Source organism: Malania oleifera, chromosome 4, assembly GCF_029873635.1.
Source record: "Malania oleifera isolate guangnan ecotype guangnan chromosome 4, ASM2987363v1, whole genome shotgun sequence".
Lineage (NCBI taxonomy): Eukaryota > Viridiplantae > Streptophyta > Magnoliopsida > Santalales > Ximeniaceae > Malania > Malania oleifera.
The window spans coordinates 115715245-115739436 of record NC_080420.1 but is presented as its reverse complement, the minus strand read 5'-3'; positions in this window follow the sequence as shown (position 1 = coordinate 115739436).

The following is a 24192-nucleotide window of genomic DNA, read 5'->3' as shown; positions in this document are numbered from 1 at the left end:
CATGAGTCCCGGAGCCACAAGACACTGTTTATATACGTAAATGAGTACATAAAACAATGTTTTAACTGATATAATTTGAAGAAATATATGATAAAATAATAATAATATAGGTATCCTATGCGGGGCCCACAAGACTGTGTGGGGCCCACATGAGTCCCGAAACCGTATGAAGGTTTTCACAAGTCTCAAAACTATGCAGGATGCATAAAATCGTATAAGAGTTATTGGAATTACGTACGATCCATTTGGGTCTCGAAATTGTGTGGGGCCCACAAGACTACATGGGACCCACAAGACCATGTGGGGCCCACATGAGTTTTTAAAATTTAAATTTAATTCTTGTTCAAAAATAAAATAAAATAAAATAAATACTAAATATAGTTTAAAATTAATAACAATAATAATAATAATGATTAAGAAAAATAATAAAATAATAAAATAATTAGTTAGGTAATGGATTAATTAATAAGGTAAGTAATTAATTAAAAATTTATTTAGTGAGAATGGTGGCAAGCACTCCCAAATGGCCTCCACTCAAGTTTAAAATTAATAACAATGATAATAATAATGATAATAATGATTAAGAAAAATAATAAAATAATAAAATAATTAGTTAGGTAATGGATTAATTAATTAGGTAAGTAATTAATTAAAAATTTATTTAGTGGGAATGGTGGCAAGCACTCCCAAATAGCCTCCACTCAACCCATACCTTGCCCATTCTTTAATTTTTAAAAAATTATAATTTCACCCATCTCCCCACACTTTTATAAATTCCATTTCTTCCCCAAAATTTTCCTATAAATAGGGAGCTCTCAACCTTCATTTTTCACAACAATTTTCTAAGGAAGAGAAGGATTAGTGAGTGAAAGAATTTGTGGTGGAGTGAGAATTTTGAGTAAGTTCTCACTCACCCACTCTTTCCGATCTCATATCTTAAAGATAGTTATTGTGTTCATAGCTCACGGTAAAAGAAGAAGGTAAGTAAATTTGATTATGTTAGTATTTTTATTCAAAATTTATACCCGAGTTTATTTGTAAGTAAATTTGATTATGTTAGTATTTTTATTCAAAATTTATACCCGAGTTTATTTGTAAGTAAATTTTGATTATGTTAGTTTCTTTTTATTTTAAATTCATACCCGAGTTTATTATGTACATAAATTTTAATTATGTTACTTAATTCCACAAAATTTCCATGAGTTTATTTTTACGCATATTTAATTATACCAGTTCTATCTTTAATATACTTGCATCTATTTTTGGGTTAAGAAATGTTCCAATCCTCTCGGGTAAATTTTCAGCATTTCTTTCTATTCAAAAATAAAATTATATATATTTTTAACACAAAAATTGTGTGGCATGAGTTTATTTCTACGTTACATTTTTTATGTAAATATGAGTAAAGATGAGATTTTCACGATATTATTTTAAATTGCATAAATTATAATAAGATGATTTTCAAACCCCTTATGGCAACGAAAGTTCAAAGTTACAGATGCTCGGTACCGCAGCTTAAAGTTTATACGGATCAGAGTGCACCCACACTGTTTACAGAGTGGTTATTTATGTTAGTGGATTTCTCCTGAGTGCACACCTGGTTTAAGTCCAGGACTTAATAAGGAAAATCTCACTTAAAGTTTACGTACGTTGATTTAGTTTGGTCGGCCAGCCAGCTAAGTCCAGTCTTCGGACCGCACAACCCAGTCATGGGGGTAAACATGACTTATGGCAAAAAGGCCTAAGGGTGGTTTTTATAATATATGTTTATACATATTTAATTACGTGTACAAAGTTACTGATGATTTGAAGGAAAAGTATAAGTTTACGTGAAAAGGATCATTTTGGTACTTAAATGACGATCTAAGGAAAACGTATAAGGAAAAGTATATGTATGTTTATCATTAAATATTTTTACAGTTTTAAAGTTAAAAGTTTAATTTAGCAGTTATAGTATATGATTGTAAAAATTTACTGTTGAAATTGATGACAAAAGTTTTATGTAGAAATTTTTAAATTTATGTTTATTCTAAAAGCAGTATTGAAGTTATAGTATTAAATATTATTTTACGAAATTCTTTAAAAGCTCATTTTGGCCACACATTAATAATAATCTTATTTACTTACTGAGCGTCGTCTCACCCCAATCATATTTTATTTCAGATAACTCTGAAGGACATGTCGGAAATCAGGCTTAGCAAGCATGCGGGTGGGGATTAGAAAAATAAAGATTAATTAGAAATATAGTATGATTTCAGATATTTACGTTTGTGTAATTTTCTTCTTTTGAAATAAGTGATTGTAACATGAATAAGTAGCGCTCTGGTTTAATAAGAATCGAGTTTATTTGCTTCCGCTGTAAATCAGTAGTAAAGAGTTAATATCCCAGGCCCCTCGGGGTCGGGGTGTTACAAGTACAGTATAGACATATATACTAGCAAAAATATTGCCTATTCTATGTTGTATATGAACTTTATTGTGTGCATTTTATATTGTTGAATTTTAAATTATGCATTATCTTATGGGAAGCCTTACTAGGCTTAACCCATTTTTGTTCATGTATTTGTCATCATCAAAAAGAGGGAGATTGTTGATTCTATAAGTCCAATCCTGTTTTGTTAATGACAAATCACTTGGTATTTGACCTGTGCAATTGATTTTGTGAATAAGATCATGATTTAGAATGCACAAACGGTGAACTTGTATAGAAGCCAAGAGGAACCTAAAGTACATATCACTTGGCACAATCCATGGAACTAGAGGGATGAAAGGATCATGAAGCAAGCTTCAAGTTCAAGATCTTCAATGGAATGGGTATTTAGAATTAAATGAATTTACATATGTCATATGATATAACTCGAATCCAAATATACCCTAGACAGACCTTAGGACTCATGCATTTCATGAAAAATACATTTACATTAGTTCTAAGTTGAAAGAAATTTTTCGAGGTAAATTTTAGAGGTCTCGTGGACGAACCCAACAGCCTCATCAACGAACGTATAAAGGCCACTCGGCGATGAATAGTGTTGTCTCATTGACGAACAAATACTGAGAGCCCAAAAAGTTCAAACATTTCTCTCATTGACGAACTCATGGCCTCGTTGACGAACGAGTGTTATGCACTCGTCGACAAAGGTCGGGACGTTGATTCACATTTCAGCGCAGACATGGACGAAAACTCTTATTTTTTAATGATCCAACAGTAAGAATTTAATCTAGGGCTAAGAACACTTATAAAAACAATTTCTAAACCCTAGAGCACCACATTTTGCCTATCTCTTGAGAGCCTTGAGCTTATTGCATCAATCTTTGGCATACCTTTGAGAAGCTTTGAACATATTACTATGAATCGTTGCTTGTACTACAAAGAATTCACAATTGTTTGGGCATTCGCATATTTAAGATTTGAGCAAATACACCCATAACTTCTGCTAAATCTAGTGTGATCTAGAGGTTTGGAAAAATATTTTATTGAGCTTTAAATTTTTTTATTAATCAGTCATCTTCTCCATTATTCGTTTATTGAAAAATCTTTTTGGGAGCAAGAAACTAATTTTCCCATAGCTATTTATTTGAAAAATCTTTTAGGAACAGTATTCTAAAGTTTTGAATCCTTGGGATATTCAAAGTTATATTTGTATCCAAAGAGATCTATCTTATTAGTGCAAAAAGTATTTGGAAAATAGTGTATTAAATCTTTGAAATATTCAAAGTCATATTTTTATTCAAGGATTTAATCTTACGAGTTATTTGATAGCAAGAACTTAGATTTGCATAATATTCAAGACTTTTTTTTTTTAAATATCTTATTTGGTATTTTTGCAAAAAGTGATTTGAACTCAAACCCTACGTTCTCCAAAGCATTTATTTATAAAAATTATTTTTGGGAGATATTGATAAAAAAGGTAGATTTGTGAATAGCATATCATTCTTCTTATTAAGATCATATTATTACATACATACTGAGGTTCAAGTATTTATCATATGATTATGTGATAGGATTTATCTTGTACTCACTAGCTTGGTTAGAAGCATTTTGAGTTGTTGCAAAAATTGTAATCTTTATTTTGTATACGCAGTTCGGGATTTGAATCAAGATTAAGGAGAAGGCTACGCCTCTTGTAAGCAGTAGGTTGTAAGAGAAGCTCCGTCCCAGTTAAAGGAGCAAATTTTTTAGTGGAATTCTTGAGTGGGTTGCTCAAGTCGAAGACGTAGGCTGGGTAGGCCAAACCTCGTAAAAATTGTGTTTGTCTTCTCTCTTCCCTTAACTCTTTTAATTTTTGCCTGCATTTAAATTATCTGTTTATTGTGTATGAGTTAAGCGTTTGATAAGTTTGTTTGTAATTGGGTAAAATTGTATGCTTGATAAGGACACACATTAAATTGATTAATTGTGAAACATTAAGCTAGGTATTAAGTAGATTGCAAGTTCGTAATTGATAGTTTTCAAAATTAGAACTTAAAGGACTTAATTTTTTAAAATACCCAATTCACCCCTCCCCCTCTTGGGATAATACCATAATTCACAAAGTGCTCACAAAGATCAATAAAAGCTTATATTCCAAAGAAAGATGATCAAATGAAGCTTAAAGAATATTAAAAAGCATGGATTCAAAGATGATCTAATAAAGCTTGAAGATCAAAAGAGCATGAATTAGAACTTGCTAAAGTATGTTAAAACTTGAAGACAAGATGGAGTGAAATGGAGTGAGAGCAAAAATATCATGGAAGACTTCAAAGCTTAGAGTTGTAGGCTTTAAGAGATATGATGTAAGTACTTCATGTTTTAAATATCTTATAGAAATATGTTGAAAGCTCTTCTAGGGTTATTCATTGACTTAGGGACCACATTTAAAACCCCGGAAAAATGTTTTATAAGAAATCAAAGTAAGAGATCAAAAAGGATTTTTGAAAACTAAAATGAAAAATCTGAATTTAGTTTGCCTAGATGACTAAGGTGCACCCTCAAAAGACTGAAGATGTACCTCAAACGACTAAAGTTTTACTTCAGTCTACTGAAGAATTTCTTCAGAAGACCGAATAATTAGTTCAGTCTACTGAAGATTTTTTCTGAAGGAATATGTAAGAGGTAGTACACCCTCAAAAGACTGAGCCCTTGGTTCAGTCGTCTGATCTGGGACTTCAGAAGACTGAACCCTCAGTTTAGTCATCTGACCCTGTGTCCAGTTCAAATTTTTCAGTGTGTTAAGGAACATTAGAAGATTGAACTCGATATGTCAGTCGTCTAAACACTATTAACGGTTAGAAATTTTAAATGTTTTAAAATTCAAATAAAGGTTTCTTGTGCCCCAAAATTTATGAAAACTTAGGAGATATTCCAAGTAATCTTGGGCAATACAAAATTACTTTTCTAAGCCTATAAATACATGGTTTTGCTAATCAAAATGAAAAACAAAGAATTGAAAAATCTATTTCAAAGTTGAAAGCACACTTGCTCTTTCAAAGCTCTCTCTTGCTCACTTATTACAAAATCTGATTAGCTGAAAATATTGAAGTGTTAATCCATCCTACTCTAATTTCTACTGTTGATCCACATCTAGAGAAGGATATTGGTGAAATCTTACTAAATCTTCAATCTTATTTCAATTTGATATTTAAATATGTAAGTATCTAGTATTTTGAAATTGTACTAATTTGCTCTATGTGAGAGTGCTATTGTACGAAGAGATTGTCTCTTATTTCTTGTAGTTCTTTGATGATTCTAGGTTGTTGGATCATTGGATCGAGCGTGGGGTATTGTGATACCCCGTGGAAGAAAGGTTTAAAAGGATTAGATGTTACTACCCATATCAACAAGGTGCACCTTTCTTTTCGAGAGCCTTCCCATAAGTACTCCACGATTAAGCGTGCTTGACTTGAAATAATCTTGGGATGAGTGACCTTCTGGGAAATTTTCTCAAGAAGTGTGAGAGTGAGGACAAAACACACTGAAAATGGTACATGTTGGTCTGTGGCGCCAGTCATTAGTCCGATAATGCCCCCCTGTTGTCTGGTCCAGGTGGAGGAGGAGAGACGCAGTGCTCCCGGGCAGACCCAAGTTAGGGCACTACAAGTATCGCTTGGAGAGGCATTGCTCTAGCCTATTGAAGGAGTGACCGAGCGTGGGATATCGCTTGGAGAGGTGTTGCTCTAGCCTATTGAAGGAGTGTTGGGTATTGCTCGTAACAATTTGTTCTGCCTGGAACGGAACTGTACAGTGGAATCCTTAGGTGGTATTGGCCTAAGGCGAGGACGTAGGCTTGGGATAAGTCGAACCTTGTAAAAACGTGGTGTCACTCTCTTTCCTTACTCTCTTTAAATTCCAACATACATTCACTGCGTGGTTCAATTTAATTTTTTATCATATACACTGCGTGGATTGGATATTAAATAAACTAAAGATTAATTTGATTTTAGGATTTGCAAAAATCGGAAGGAAGTACGTTGGTTGATCAATACAAATTGCGGAAATCGTAAAGGAGTACGTTGATTGGTTAACACCCAAAACAAATTAACTGAAAGTTTATTTAAAAGTCCAAGTTCTTGGAAGGAGTGTTGGATTTCATATTAAGAAATCAAATCCGTCAATACAAGGCTTACATATAATACAGGGTTTGAAACAAACTCATACATTCACAGGGTTGCAAAAGCTAAAAGAGTTGAAGAGCTACATACTTTATCTTGGTTTGGTATCTTTGATTGTTTTTTTTAAAGTTGTTGATTAGTTTTTGGTTGATTGAGTTTTGATTACTTGTGTTGTGTTTTGGTTTGTGGATTGAATAAGTAAATAAGCCTATGTTGTGTGTTTGATAAATCAACAAGAGATTAAGAATACATAAAAAGAATTAAAAGAAAATTTTAATAACCCAATTTACCCCCCCCCCCCTCTTGGGATTACACCTCAACTTTCAGTTATAATTAAGTGATTGAGCTGATTAAGTTGGGATATATGATTATAAGGTTTTGAGCTTCGATCATTGCAGGAATTGTTTTAGAATCCGTGCGGACTTTTTCTCACCTAACATGTGTCCTCCACCAAACTTAAAAAAAAAAAAAAAATTACTTTCCTTTTGTGTGCTGCCACATATCGCCACCAATAGCTGGCACGTGGCAGCCCCAACCTTTTTCCCGCCTTGTTTCTTCCCCCTGTATCTGGTCAACCCAATTTGAGTGAATGCAGGTTAGCCCATTAGCCTGATTCAAACCTGTTTGACCCTCCAAATCACCGGTTTTTTATTTTATTATTTTGTGAAGACTTGGAAAAGCAAAAAAAAAAAACATTATGACTATTATTAATTAAATAATATAATATAATAATATTATAATATGATATTATATATATATATATATATATAACATTCCTTCCTTATTCTTCAAGAAGGAATTAAAACTAAATTAAACAGAGGAAGAGACCCCCCTCCTGTGTTGCACCATCTCCGTCTCTCTCACCTCTCTCTCTCCTCGATTTCCTCGACTAAACGTGCACTGATCAGAGAACGGATAATGCCTCCGGGTTCCATTCTCCGCCACCAACATTTTAACCAGAGTGGATTTGTCATAAGAGCGTCGTAGGCACCACTCCTAGGGTAATCTCTCTCTCTCTCTCTCTCTCTCTCTCTCTCTCTCTCTCTCTCTCTCTCTCTCTCTCTCTCTCTCTCTCTCTCTCTCTCTCAAATTTCCTACCAAATTGACGATCGGACACCACCACAGGATCCTAAGTTCGATCCTTGTCATGTTAGGAGGAGTAGATTTTTTATTTGGGGGTCCTAGGCACCACTTCAAGGCTTAGGTAAGGAGTACAAATTATGTCAATTATCTTAGAAATTCAACTGCCTAAATTTTAATATGTGATTATTAAATTGGAGTATTTGATTATATCAGATTTTTCTGGAATATTTTGGAATTAGATTAAACTGTGGGGATTTGATCATATTGGCATTTTTAAATATGATAAAAATTAAATTTGAATATGGAAAGTAGATCGAACTCGCGTTTTTAAAATTTAACCAGTTAATAGAAGCGTGTGAGCCTACGAATATTAAGATAATTGTAATTCTGGGGTTGAGTTAATTGAATTAGGGAAAATGTGATTTCAGGGTTTTCAATTCTGAACGCCAGGGGCGTGGATTTAGGGATTTTAGCAAGCCTATCAGTAACCAGGTAAGGGGAATAAATTATAATAGTTATTTTTAGAAATTACTAATTGAATAAATATGTGAAAAAGAGAATATGATATTTTTATTGAGATTATTATGATACGAATATCAAATAAAATTGTGTGGCATATGATTTATACTGGAAATGTGTTTGAAACTGGGTTATGTGATTTGCACTGAGAATAAAAAGACTATGATATATATGTTGAAATGTTTTGTGCAGAAATGAAGATAATGGAAACCAATTATGTTTTATATACTGAATGGTGATGATATGAGATTTGAAATATCGGAAATAATGAAAAGTGGAATATAGAATTGTTTTATTGTGAACGATGAATTGTGATATACCAATGTGTATTTTGTTGGAAAATGATGGAATAGGATATATATATATATAGAAATGTTTTCTATCATAAACGAGGAAATAAGAAATATCGATATGCTTTATTAAGAAATGTTGAAATACGTGAAATGAGATATATATACTATTATGAGATGGAATGTGTATTGATATGATGGGAATGAAATAGAAAATGATGAGAATATTTCTGATGTGATGAAATGTACCAACATACTGAAATGTGAATATTGAAATGTGAATACTAAAATGCAAATATTGAAATGTGGAAATGAGAACCTTGATAGACTGGAGTTGGATAGAGAGCACGGTACAGTTGCTAGCGAGGTGTTAGTGCAACCACACAGTCTCGTGGAGAGTGTGGCATGGTAGTCGATTGAGCCATTGAGAAGGGTAGTTTTGGCACTTGGAGTCTAGACCAAGAATGGGCAGGCAATTCGTACTATAGACAGACAGTTTCATTGTTTTGATCTAACCAGGTAGGCCAACCGCGGTTAGGTCCAGCCTTCAGGCCGTATAACCCGATCATAGGGAAAGCATGAGGATGTGAATATCCTTAGGGCAACCATGAGTTACAGACAAAATGGGTATTTGTTACTAGTGGATACTCATGAGTTAGTTTGTGAAATGAAAATGAGAAATGAAAGAGTGTGAGTTTAATTGCATAAATAATTAGGGCGAAGTAAAACTCTCTGCCTGAGGGCTTACTGAGTAAGGTGAGTGCCCTGATAAGTATTAGTTGTAGCCGCACCCGAGTTAATCAGGTAAGGTTACAAATGATATCAGAGCAGAGGGGCGCTACATGTATGGACGTGTATTCTCCCCTATCCTTAGGAACTTTCGCTGATAAATATTGGTTGTATATGTGTAAGTAAGAAATGGTAACATAACTTATGAAATTACATTTTTTATTCATATGATTATAAGTACATATCAATATATTTTTTCAGATGATGTAATCACTTAAATGAGTATATTATGATATAACTAAACTCATACTGCCACACACTGTGAATAATTTATTACGTCTTACTGAAAGGTGTCTCATCCATATATCTAAACATTTCAGGAAATTGTGACAGACCAGTAAATAGATGTAATAACCCGGGGAAAAAATTATTTAAAAAATTAATTAAAAAAACTAAAATTAAGAGTAATTATTGATTAGTTAATTAATTAAACATTATTAAATCAACTAAATAAATAAATAAATAAAAGGAATAAAAAAATAAATGAAATGAAATTAAAATTATTTATTATTGATCAATTAATTAATAAAGTATGGTTAAATTTAATTTATTGAATAAATAATATGATATATCTATAAATCTATATATATATATATAAGTATAAGATATCTTCTTAAAGTAAAGGGAAAAAAAAAGAAAAAAGAAAAAAAAAAGGATAAGGAAGCCTGAAGAAGTTTTCCTTAGGAAGGCGTTCTCTGCATCTCTCTTAGCCTCTGCGTGTCCTCGTCTCCATCTCTGCCTCTCTCTCTCTCTCCTCAATTTTGTCAGCCTAACGAGTGTCGATCGGGAAACGAAAGGAGTCATTGGATTCCTAACTCCGCCACCAACATTTCTATTGGAGCGGATTTGTCGTGGGAGCGATGTAGGTACCACACTTGGAGAAAGGTATATTTCCCATTAATTTCTTAATTTCTTGTTAAATCTACTGTTAAATTGATAATCAAGTACCACCACAGGATCCTAGTCATCGTTTTCGTCATTTTGACATAAGTAAAGTTTCAATTGGGATTTTCTAGGCCCCACTCCAAAGCGAGAGTGAAATTTGAGAAATTTGATAATTTGGCTATATTTAAGGGTATAATTATTTATTTATAATTTATGGGCCTAGAAAATATTAAAATATTATTTTATTTAGGATTAATTTAATGGAATTAGGATTTTTGATTCAGGGTCCGAGTGAGCGTCGTAGGTATTTTTCAGAGTCCCTATTGGCGTAATTTAAGGAACCAGGTAAGGGAAAATTATATATTAAAGCAGATTTTATGAAATTAAAGATAATAAATTATGTTATAATATATTCATGTTTTGGTGTGAATTATAAAATGTCAACCATGTAAAACTATAATTTCTAAGCCTAGGACCACTTATTTTGCTATGTATATGTGGAAATGAACTGATGAAAGTGAAAAGTGATTATCTGAGGAATTATGTAAAAAATGAAATATATTTTCAGCATATAAATGTTCAATGTGGGTTGCCCTATTTTACAAGAATATGTATGAATTTTACTATTAAATTGTGTGGCATGGGATTCTGTGCAAATATATATTAAATGTATGAGATGTAGGCTAAGTTAGTAAAGTATTGAGAATAAAATATGTTATGGACTATGTTGCTTGTGTATACTAAATGCAACCATGTAAATGTATGACAACTGAAAGACAGTCATGTTAGCATATTCTAGCGCATTTCTATGTGGACTAACTGATGACAGCTAAAAGGAGCTGTGTTAGTAGATTTTAGCGCATTTCTATGTGGACTAACTGATGATGGCTAAAGACCAGCTGTAGTACGAAGAAATGAAATGAAAACGTTTTGCAATGGAATGACCATGGAATGAAATGACAAATGTGAACAATGTAAATGGGAAAGAGTCACTTAAAGTGAAATGAAATGCAATGCTTAAGATATGAATATGAACATATGTGTATGATTGAATAATGACAAAAAAGAATAAAGTATTATGATATTAGAAGTACCTATATACATAGAACATGATGTGATTGGGCGGGGCATACTGTTCGCCTGAGGGCTTGCTGAAAAAGACGAGTGCACTAATAGCTTCAGATGTGGCAGTAGCCGCATAACGTACTAAGGCAGAGGGAACCTACTTGTATAAGCGGGTAGATTTCCCTATCCTTAGGGCTTTTCCAGTAAACTATTGTTGAACGGTGTGAGTATGAGATCAATCTAACACTTGAGAGCATACTGAGTAAGGTGAGTGCCCTGGTATGCTTTAGTAGAGACCTTAGGGTTACCTAAATATCAGAGCAAAGGGGTGCTACTTGTATGGGCGGGTAATCACCCCTATCCTTGGGTAATCTCGTGGGTTAAATCTCTGCATGTGATTGATTAGGTTCAAAAAATGATTTCAGTGTTATGTTAATGATTTGAAAAATGTTATTAAAATGATATTTATATACCTCATATTAGCCACACGTTGTTTTAATATATTGTTTCTTACCTTACTAAGATGTGTCTCACCCGAATATAAATGTATCTTTTTCAGGATTTCCTCAAGATCGAGCTTAGGGAATGTAAATGTTTATGTTTTATGTCTTTAAATTTTAAGTCAGTTATGAAAGGAATGATTGTGAAAATAAAGGAATGTTTGGAGAGGTATGTATTTATGGTAATGCATGTGTTGGATGGATAGTATGGATGTTATATAGGGATAGTAAACTCTGGTATTATTGATTATGGTTTTTATGTTATATGGAGATTATGTTTATGTTTTCCACTACCTATATTATGAATTATGGATTATCAAGATTTTATCAAGTATAACACATCGAACCCGGGTTTAAGGGTTCGTGGTGTTACATTATGATATCAGAGCAATGTCCAATCGGAAGTGTGATTAATTTCACATCGCCTGGATATGGAAATATTAAGGTATTAGGTTAGGAATGATTTATACCAAAGTATAGGATTGAGTTGCGATAGGGATAGGAATGGGTAGATTAAGATACCGATAGGAATTCTAAGTCGTGTTTCCTAAGTTTGGGGGCAAAAATCCTTTGATGGTCTTCTGTGTTTTTTCTGAAGAAGTAGCTAGTTTCCAAAAATCATAGTAAATCCATCGATGGTGATGTTTCCGAGTAGAGAAATAAGAACTTGGAATTTGAACTTGAAGGCTAGGCTTATTGCTTTGTAGAGGAAAATATTTGAAGGAAAATAATTTAAGTGTTGTGGTTTAAATGGTTTGTGGTCAATTAGGTGTTTGATATTTAAATTAGAGTATATGGAAATGTGTTGTAAGAGGTTGGCCAGTTGATTTCAAAGGTTAAAGAAATGATTGATTAGCTAGCAAAATTTCGAGGATGAAATTCTTTAAAGAATGGAATAATGTAATAACTTGGCAAAAAAATTATTAAAAATATTAATTAAAAAAATTAAAATTAAGAGTATTTATTGATTTTTTAATTAATTAAACATTAGTAAATCAATTAAATAAATAAACGGAATAAAAAATTAATTAAATTAAATTAAAATTATTTATTATTGATCAATTAATTAATTAAGTATGGTTAAATTTTATTTATTGAATAAATAATATGATATATATATATATATATATATATATATATATATATAAGTATATGATATCTTCTTAAAGTAAGTAAAGGAAAAAAAAAGAAAAAAAAAAAGGATAAGGAAGCCTGAGGAAGTCTTCCTCAGGAAGGTGTTCTCTGCATTTCTCTCAGCCTCTGCGTGTCGTCATCTCCATCTCCGCCTCTCTCTCTCTCCTTAATTTCGTCGGCCTAACGAGCGTCGATCGAGAAACAAAAGGTGTCGTTGGATTCCAAACTCCGCCACCAACATTTCAACTGGAGCGGATTTGTCGTGGAAGTGACGTAGGCACCACTCCTGAGGAAAGGTATATTTCCTCTAATTTATTAATTTCTTGTTAAATCTGCTATTAAATCGACGATCAGGTACCACCATGGGGTCCTAGTCGTCGTCGTCGTCATTTTGACATAAATAAAGTTCTAATTGGGGTTTTCTAGACTCCACTCCAAAGCGAGAGTGGAATTTGGGAAATTTGGTAATTTGGCTATATTTAAGGGTATAATTATTTATTTATAATTTATGGGCCTAGAAAATATTAAAATATTATTTTATTTAGGATTAATTTAATGGAATTAGGATTTTTTATTCAGGGTTCGGGTGAGCGCCATAGGTATTTTTCGGGGTCCTTGTTGGCGTAGTTCAAGGAACTAGGTAAGGGAAAATTGTATATTAAAGCAGATTTTATGAAATTAAAGGTAATAAATTATGTTATAATATATTCATGTTTTGGTATGAATTATAAAATGTCAACCATGTAAAACTATGATTTCTGAGCCTAGGACCACTTATTTTGCTATGTATATGTGGAAATGAACTGATGAAAGTGAAAAGTGATTTCTAAGGAATTATGTTAGAAATGAAATATATTTTCAGAATATAAATGTTCAATGTGGGTTGGCCTATTTTACAATAATATATATGAATTTTACTATTAAATTGTGTGGCATGGGATTCTGTACAAATATATATTAAATGTATGAGATGCAGGCTAAGTCAGTAAAGTATTGAGAATAAAATATGTTATGGACTATGTTGCTTGTATATGCTAAATGCAACCACGTAAATGTAAGACAGCTGAAAGACAGTCATGTTAGCAGATTCTAGCACATTATTATGTGGACTAACTGATGACAGCTAAAAAGAGCTGTGTTAGTATATTCTAGTGCATTTCTATGTGGACTAACTAATGATGGCTAAAGACCAGCTGTAGTACAAAGAAATGAAATGAAAACGTTATGCAATGGAATGACCATGGAATGAAATGACAAATATGAACGATGTAAATGGGAAAGAGTCACTTAAAGTGAAATGAAATGCAATGCTTAAGCTATGAACATGAACATATGTGTATGATTGAATAATGACAAAAAAGAATAAAGTATTATAATATTAGAAGTACATATGTATGTAGAACATGATGTGATTAGGCGGGGCGCACTCTTTGCCTGAGGGCTTGCTGAGAAAGATGAGTGCACTAGTAGTTTCAGATGTGGCGGTAGTCGCATTACGTACTAAGGCAGAGGGAACCTACTTATATAGGCGAATAGATATCCCTATCCTTAGGGCCTTTGCCAGTAAACTATTGTTGAACGGTGTGAGTATGAGATCAATCTAACACTTGAGAGCTTACTGAGTAAGGTGATGCCCTGGTATGCTTTAGTAGAGACCTTAGGGTTACCTAAATATCAGAGTAAAGGGGTGCTACTTGTATGGGCGGGTAATCACCCCTATCCTTGGGTAATCTCGTGGGTTAAATCTCTACATGTGATTGATTAGGTTTAGAAAATGATTTCAGTGTTATGTTAATGATTTGAAAAATGTTATTAAAATGATATTTATATACCTCATATTAGCCACATGTTATTTTAATATATTGTTTCTTACCTTACTAAGATGTGTCACACCCGAATATAAATGTATCTTTTTTAGGATTTCCTCAAGATCGAGCTTAGGGAGCTCGAGGATTTTAGCCTTTTTGAGAATCATAAAAGAAAAAAGGTATATAATGATAATACTGTAGGGAATGTAAATGTTTATGTTTTATATCTTTATATTTTAAGTTAGTTATGAAAGGAATGATTGTGAAAATACTGGAATATTTGGAGAGGTATGTATTTATGGTAATGCAAGTGTTGGATGGATAGTATGGATGTTATATAGGAGTAGTAAACTCTGGTATTATTGATTATGGTTTTTATGTTATATGGAGATTATGTTTATGTTTTTCGCTACGTATATTATGAATTATGGATTATCAAGATTTTATCAAGTATAACATACCGGACCCGTGTTTAAGGGTTTGGAGTGTTACAATAGAGCTCTGAGATAGAGGGGAGCTGGTACCCTGGTAGACGGGGTAAGTGTTTTGCGTTGGGGATATGTTTGTGTAATTCCCCTAGGGTACGTTATGGATTTTTGGGATATGTATGGGTGTATAGAATTCTGGTCATTTGTATTCTGAATGATTTGTAAATATGAACTTCCGCTGTTAGATTTGTTTATATGAGATAGACCTATTTTGAGTTGGGTTATGTTAGAATGGTATCAGAGTTTTGACATGGCAAATGTTTAATTAATATTTATTATTTATTGGAGACGAAAATGAATGAAAAAAAATGGTATGAAAATTGGGGGTGTCACAGTTCGGTATCAGAGCCTAAGTTGCTAGGTTCTGCAAACTTTAGTAAACAGAGGAATGCAATACCAAAGTATAGGAATGGATTAAGAGAAGAGTAGGATATGGGTAGATTGAGATATGAGTTAGTGATTGTTAGAGGAGGAGATTGAGAATTTAGGGTTCTATCTTGCGGTCTGGAGGCAAGAGTTTCGTCATTGTTTCAGTGATTTTCCTGGGGTGACGACTTCAAGAAAACCTTAGTAAACTATCGTTGAATCTTGTTTCTGAGTGGTAGGACTGAATACTAAACTAGGATTGAGGATGATAAGATGAATAAGTATAGAAGGATATATTATGGGTTTTAGTCTGATGAATATATTAGTTGGGTAATAATGATAGAGTTCTACGACTATTTGGTTCCCTTTTGCAGGATGGACCCTAGGAACAGTAATACGAATGCAGGAGGTTATGAGGCAGGACCTTCTAGCTTGGGTGGCGGAGATCTAGATGTGGTATTTCGTAGTGTCACCCAGAAAGTGATGGCAGAGATGGCCAGAGGTTCAAGCGAGCAGAGCTGCACGATTTAGCAGTTCGTGGGAATGAATCCCCCATCTTTCTCTAGAGGGGCAGAGCCATTCATGACCGAGGATTGGATTCAGGAGATCAAGGAGATGCTGGCAGTTCTCGTGTGTACAGGTGAGCAGAAGGTTTTTTTTGCGACATTTAAGTTAACTGGGGAAGCTAAATGTTGGTGGAGGTCTACGAGACTGTTAGAGGAGCAGAGACCTAGCCCTATAGCGATGACATGGAGCCGCTTCAGGGAGATCTTTTTCAAGCGGTACTCCCCCGCTACTGTTAAAAATGTGAAGGCGGCAGAGTTTTTGCATTTGACTCAGGGACATATGATGGTATGGCAGTATGCCGCCAGATTTATTGAATTGTCTCACTTTACTCCCTACTTAGTGCCAAATAAGGAAAAGAAGGTGAGGAAGTTTGAGAAGGGTCTAAGACAGGGATTATATAAGCAGGTTGTAGGTTTTTGGGCCCAAACTTTTTCAAGGATAGTTGATAGAACCACAATGATTGAGAGTGGCCTATAGAGAGGCGCTGCAGAGGAAGAGGCCCGCGCCTCCATATTTTCAGGTAGGGTCCAGGCAGGGGCCTTGGAGGAGGCAAGATAGTAGAGGTGGTCAGAGACAGGGGATGGGAGACTGAGTAGTACAGGGCAGACCAAAGCCCCCTCTTTGTTCTAGATGCTATAGGAGACACCCATGAGAGTGTCGGGTCAGGAGGTGATATGCTACCGGTGCTATCAACCTGGCCATATAGCAAGAGATTGCCGAACACCGCCAACGATTGTGCCTGCTCCTAGACCATATAGAGAAGGTCACCAAGCACCCCATGGTGGTCAGCAGACGAATACCGCCCCAACACGGGTCTACACTTTGACACCAAAAGATACTGAGGTGGTAGGAGATGTCGTGACAGGTCTTACTTTAATACTGTCATATAAAGCTACTGCCTTGTTTGATTCAGGGGCGACACATTCTTTTATAACTCGAGAATTTGTTAAATTTTGTGGGATAGAAACTCGGTCGTTAGATATTAATTTGTCAGTTTCTACGCTGACTGGGGCTATAGTATTGTGTAGAAAGGTACTCAGGAACTATCTAGTTTGTATTTAGAGGAGGTCTTTACTAGTTGACCTGGTAGTTTTAAATATATATGGTTTTGAGATTGTTTTTGGGATTGACTAGCTAGCTGCCCACTATGCCAGTATTGACTGTTATTAAAGAGAGATAATATTTAGACCTCCAGGAGGACAGGAGTACAGGTTTGTGGGTCATGTGTGCTCACCCCACCAAAAATGTTATCCGCCATTCAAGCAAGGAGATTGTTGCCAGAGGGGAGTTGAGGTTAGAGGATATCCCAGTAGTGAAGAATTTTCCTGATGTATTCTCTGAGGATTTGTCGAGACTACCCCATGAGGTAGAATTTTTTGTTGATCAAGTTTCAGGGATAGCGCCAATTTCTAAAGTGTCATACAGAATGGCACTGGCAAAACTAAAAGAGTTGAAAGAACAGTTGCAAGAATTGTTAGATGAGGGGTTTATTCGGCCCAGCGTATCGCCCTAGGGAGCGCCGGTATTATTTGTGAGGAAGAATGATGGGTCTATGAGAATGTGCATCAACTATAGAGAAATTAATAAAGTGACTATCAAGAATAAGTACCCGCTTCCCCATATCGACGGTTTGTTTGATCAGTTCAGGGGACACAGACATTCTCAAAGATAGATTTGTGATCTGGGTACCATCAGTTAAGGGTTAGAGCAAAAGATGTTTTGAAGACAATCTTCAGAACTAGGTATGGCCACTATGAGTTTCTAGTTATGACATTTGGTTTGTCAAATGATCTTGCTGTGTTTATGGACCTGATGAACAGGGTCTTTCATTAGTACCTAGATCGGTTTGTAGTAGTTTTTATAGATGACATCTTGGTATATTCAAAGAGCCCTGAAAAGCACGAGGAACATTTGAGGATAGTGCTTTAGGTGCTAAGGGAAAATAAGTTGTATGCAAAGCTCAAGAAATGCAAATTCTGGATGGAGCAAGTTACTTTTCTTGGACACGTGGTATCCAGGGGTGGCATTTCAATTGATCCAAGTAAGATTGAGGTGGTAGTGGATTGGGCCCGACCGAAAAATGTGCAAGAGATCAGGAGTTTCCTAGCTTTGGCAGGATACTACCACAAATTTGTTAAAGGCTTCTCTAAATTTTTGGGCCCTTTGACGAGATTGACTAGGAAATGTGTGAAATTTAAGTGGACACATGAATGTAAATGGAGTTTTCAAGAGTTGAAGTAGCGATTCATCACTCCACCTTTTTTAACTATTCCTTCAAGAGAAGAAGGTTTCGTGATTTACAGTGATGTGTCACACAAAGGGCTCAGATGTGTTCTAATACAGTAGGGGAGATTTGTAGCATATGTCTTTCGATAGTTGAAAGAATATGAGAAGAATTACCCTACCCATGATTTAGAGTCAGCAACGGTGGTCTACGCGCTGAAAATTTGGAGATACTATCTATATGGGGGTAGGTGTGAGATTTTTACCGATCATAAGAGTCTGAAATACTTCTTCATATAGAAAGAATTAAACATGAGACAGAGGAGATGGTTGGAACTGATAAAAGATTACAACTGCACCATCAATTATCACCTAGGAAAAGCTAATGTGGTAGCTAATGCTTTGAGCCGGAAATCAGTGGGATCAACAGTATCAGCAGTGGTGGTGCAGCATCATATTAAAATGGGTCTGGAAAGACTTGGGGTAGAGCTTGTAGAGGGTAATCACCAGGCGTTCATCTCTAATCTAGTATTACAGCCCACCTTGCAGGAAAGAATTAAAGCTACTCAGAGGAGAGATGCAGAGTTAGTAAAGCTTATGGATAAAGTGCAAAATGAACAAGGAGCAGAGTTCAGTATCTTAAATGATGGAGCCTTGAGGTTTCACACCAGACTCTACGTACCTGCCGACCCTAAGATTAAGAGGATTATCTTGGAGTAAGCGCACTGATCCCTTTATACAGTGCACCCGGGAAGCACTAAAATGTATAGGGATCTTCGGGAGTCATTCTAATGGAGCAACATGAAGAAAGAAATAACTGAGTACGTAAAGCAGTATTTGACATGCCCACAGGTGAAAGCTGAGCATCAAAGACCGGTAGGATCATTGCAGCCACTCCACATCCCCGGGTAAAAGTGGGAGCATATATCGATGGATTTTGTCACAGGGTTACCGCCAGCACTACATAGGCAGGACGTCATTTAGGTAGTCGTAGATCAACTAACGAAGACTGCCATTTCCTGCCAATCAAAGTTAACTACTCTATGAGCAGACTGACAGAGTTGTATATTCAAGAGATAGTTAAACTCCATGGCGTGCTAGTGTCCATAGTTTCAAACGAGACCCACGATTCACATCTCAATTTTGGAGGAGTTTGTAAAGAGTCATGGGTTCTCAGTTGACATTCAGCACAACATTTCATCCTTATACAAATGAGTAGACGTAGAGGATGATACAGATTCTGGAGGATATGCTACGAGCATGTGTGCTGGACCTCGGGGGCAGTTGGATACAATTTATGTCGCTGGTTGAGTTCACTTATAACAACAGCTATCAGGCCAGCATTGGGATGACACCATATGAGGCATTATATAGTCGAAGGTGTCAATCTCCATTATACTGAGATGAGATTGGGGTAAAACAACTATTGGGGCCAGATCTGGTACATCAGACTCATAATAAAGTCAAACTTATTAGAGATAAAATCAAAGTAGCACAGAGTCGGCAGAAGAGTTATGCAGATATTCGCCGATGAGAGTTAGATTTTGATCTAGGAGATCACGTATTCTTGAAAGTTGCACCAATGAAAGGGGTTATGAGATTTGGAAGGAAGGGTAAACTAAACCCTAGGTATATGGACCATTCGAGATTTTTGAAAGAGTGGGTTTAGTTGCCTACAGATTAGCCTTACCACTGGTCTTATCTAGAATCCACGACGTATTTCATGTTTCTATGTTGAGGAAATACGTCCCAGATCCCTCCCATATGATTAGTCATGAGACACTAGAGCTTAAAGATACTCTGTCATATAAAGAGGTGGTAATGCAAATTCTAGATTGGAAGAAGCAGGAGCTACACACAAAAAGGATTCCATTAGTAAAAGTGTTATGGCACAACCACGCAATTGAAGAAGTTTCATGGGAATTGGAGGATAAGATGCGCTAGAGTTATCCATACCTATTCAGTGGGACCCAAAGTTAAGTTAGATAGTCTTGTATATGGGCTTGTATAGGGTAAAGTAGTAGGTGTTTTAGTTTTGGTTATGAATGGTTTTGGGAAAGTTTTCTTTTTATGTGATTGATTGTAATCTCTCAGAACCCTCCCTTGTAACCACGGTATTTCTCCGCCATAAGTGAGGGATATTAATAAATTTGAGTGGCTGCCAACTCTTCTTAGAATCGGATAAATATTTCAGTGATTCCCAAAGGAGGGTGTGATAAGTGTAAGCAAATTTCGAGGACGAAATTTTTATAAGGAGGGGAGGATGTGAAGACCCGGAAAAGTAAAATATATTCATTAATATTATTAATTAAATAATAATTATTAATTATATAATATAACATAATAATATATTAATAATATATATATATATATATATATATAAAACATTCCTTCCTGATTCTTCAGGAAGGAATTAAAATTGAATTAAACAGAGGCAGAGACCCCCCTCCTGTGCTGCACTGTCTCCGTCTCTCTCGCCTCTCTCTCTCTCCTCGATTTCCTCGACCAAACGTGCGCTAATCAGAGAACGAAAATACCCCTAGGTTAAGGTAATCACTCTCTCCCTTTCCTCAATTTCCCTCAAATCTCCAGCTAAATTGATGATCGAACACCACCACAGGGTCCTAGGTTCGATTCTCGTCATGTTAGTCAGAGCAGGTTTTTGATTTGGGGGTCTTAGGCACCACTCCAAAGCCAAGGTGAGGAGTATAAATTATTTCTATTATTTTAGAAATTCAATCGGTTAAATTATAATATGTGATTATTAAATTGGATTATTTGATTATATCAGATTTCTTGGGAATATTTTGGAATTAAATTAAACTGCGGGGATTTGATCATATTGGTATTTTGAAATATGATAAAAATTAAATTTGAATATGGAAAGTGGACCGAACCCATGTTTTTAGAATTTAACCAGTTAATGGGAGCATGTGAGCCTAAGAATATTAAGATAATTGTAATTCTCGAGTTAAGTTAATTGAATTGGGAAAAATGTGATTTCAGGGTTTTGAGTTCTGAACGCCGCGGGCGTGGATTTAGGGATTTTAGCAAGCCTCTCAGTAACCAGGTAAGGGGAATAAATTATAACAATTATTTTTGGAAATTACTAGTTGAATAAATATGTGAAAAAGAGAATATGATATTTTGCTTGAGATTATTATGATACGAATATCAAATAAAATTGTGTGACATATGATTTATACTGGAAATGTGTTTAAAACTGAGTTATGTGATTCGCACTGAGAATAAAAAGACCATGATATATATATATATATATATATATATATATATGTTGAAATGTTTTATGCAGAAATGAAGATAATGGAAACCAATTATGTTTTATATACTGAATGGTGATGTTATGAGATTTGAAATATGGAAAATGATGGAAAGTGGAATACATAATTGTTTTATTGAGAACGATGAATTGTGATATATCAATGTCTATTTTACTGAAAACTGATGGAATAGGATATATATGTATGTATGTATAGAAATGTTCTCTATGATAAATGAGGAAATAAGAAATATCAATATGCTTTATTAAGAAATGTTGAAATACATGAAATGAGATATATACTATTATGAGATGGAATGTGTACCGATATGATGGGAATGAAATATTTCTGATGTGATGAAATGTACCAACATACTGAAATGTGAATATTGAAATATGAATACTGAAAATTGAATACTGAAATGTGAAAATGAGAACCCTGATGGATTGGAGTTGGATAGAGAGTACGGTACCGTTACTAGCGAGGTGTTAGTGCAACCACACGGTCTCGTGGAGAGTGTAGCTTGGTAGTTTATTGAGCCAGTGAGAAGAGTAGTTTGGCCACCTGGCATTCAGACCAGGAGTGGGCAAGCCAATCGTATTACAGACAGACAGTTTCATTGTTTTGATCGAACCAGGTAGGCCAACCACAGTTAGGTACAACCTTCAGGTCACACAACTCGGTCATGGTGGGATGTATAATGATGTGAATATACTCAGAGCAGCCATGAGTTACAGACAGAATGGGTACTTGTTACTGGCGGACACTCATGAGCTAGTTTGTGAAATGAAAATAAGAAATGAAAGAGGTTAAGTTTAATTGCATAAATAATTAGGGCGAAGTAAAACTCTCCGCCTAAGTGCTTACTAAGTAAGGTGAGTGCCCTGATAAGTATCAGTTGTAGCCGCACTCGAGTTAATTGGGTAAGGTTACAAATGATAATAGAGCAGAGGGGCACTACATGTATAGGCATGTAATCTCCCCTATCCTAGGGAACTTTCGCTAATAAATATTGGTTATATATGTGTAAGTAGTATAAAAAATGGTAACATAGCTTATGAAATTATATTGACTCTATAAGTCCAATCCTGTTTTGATAATGACAAATCACTTGGTATTTAACCTGTGCATTGAGATTGTGAGTAGAAACATTATTTAGCATGCACAGAAGGTGAGGAAGTCATGGAAGTCACGAGGATTAAACATGGACTTAGAGACCTTATTTCAAAACCCCAAAAATATTTTATAAGACATCAAAGTAAGAGAGCAAAAAGGATTTTGAAAACCAAAATGAAAATTCTGAAGTTGGTCTGCCCAAACGACTAAGGTGTACCCTCAGAAGTCTAAAGATGCACCCTCAGATGATAGAAGTTTTACTTCAGACATCTGAAGTATTTCTTTAGAAGATCGAAGAATTAGTTCAATCTATTGAAGATTTATTTGTTGAAACACAGAACATGCAAAACACCCTCAGAAGACTGAACCTACAGTTCAGTCATCTGACCCTATATCCAGGCTATAATTTTCAGTGCTTTAAGGAACATCATAAGACTGAACTCGATGACTCGGTCGAATGTTGAACTCGGATTTTTACATACAAAATTCAGCGAAACTCCTTCTCTCTCTCCTCTACGATTTCTTTCCCTTCTCTCTTCGATTCTGGCTCTGTTAGTCACTGAATTGATGATCTGAGGCCACCACGACGCTCTTGGGAAAGTTCTCTCTAAGTCTGCCAGAGCGGATCATTGGTGGGACGAAGTTGAATTTCATCCCAAATTCAGGGTAAGGTCTTTTATGCAATATTTGGCTTTCCAGCAATTGTAGGAAATGTAGTAGTCAAAGAATTAATGATATTTTGTTCTGGTAAATGTTGTTTTCAGGGTGTTAAGTGGGGAACTCTGCGGGTGTAGGACCCGTCGCAGTAGGGGATTTTAATAGGAATCAGGTAAGGGAAATATGCTATGCTAGGAAACCTTATTATGATTTCAGTAGAAATTATATGTTTTCATTGAATTATTATTCAGATCATAAATATAGTTTTCTGAACCCGATAACATGGATATTTAGTTGTGTGGCATGAGTTTAATATTAGATCAGCACAGAATTTATACAGTTTTCAGAATACCAGGATTTACAGTATATGCACAGATACTTGTATTTTACAGCATTCTCAGAATATTATGATATACCAATTTCAGAATCATAACATTCAGTTATCACAGTTAATCAGATATTTCAGTTATTCAGTTATGCAAATACCTCAGATATTCAGTTATTATAGTTTATTCAGATCAGTTTATATAATGTTATGGATATTTCAGTTGTTACAAAATCATGGTAGAAGCAGTATTTTAGAAATATCAGTTATTTATATATAGTATCAGACCCTGATGGACCATATTCTACCAGCAAAGCACAGTACCATAGCTATATTCAGTTCAAAGTGCAACCACTACTCAGATAGTATGTGGTATTCAAAGGTCGATCGTGCCTATGTTGTGGACAGGCTGCCCATTAGATATGGGTTGAGGGGGCCGATCTAATTGTCAGAGTTCAGTTGACTTACCCTAGTCGGCCAACCAAGTTAGGTCCTGCCTACGAGCCGC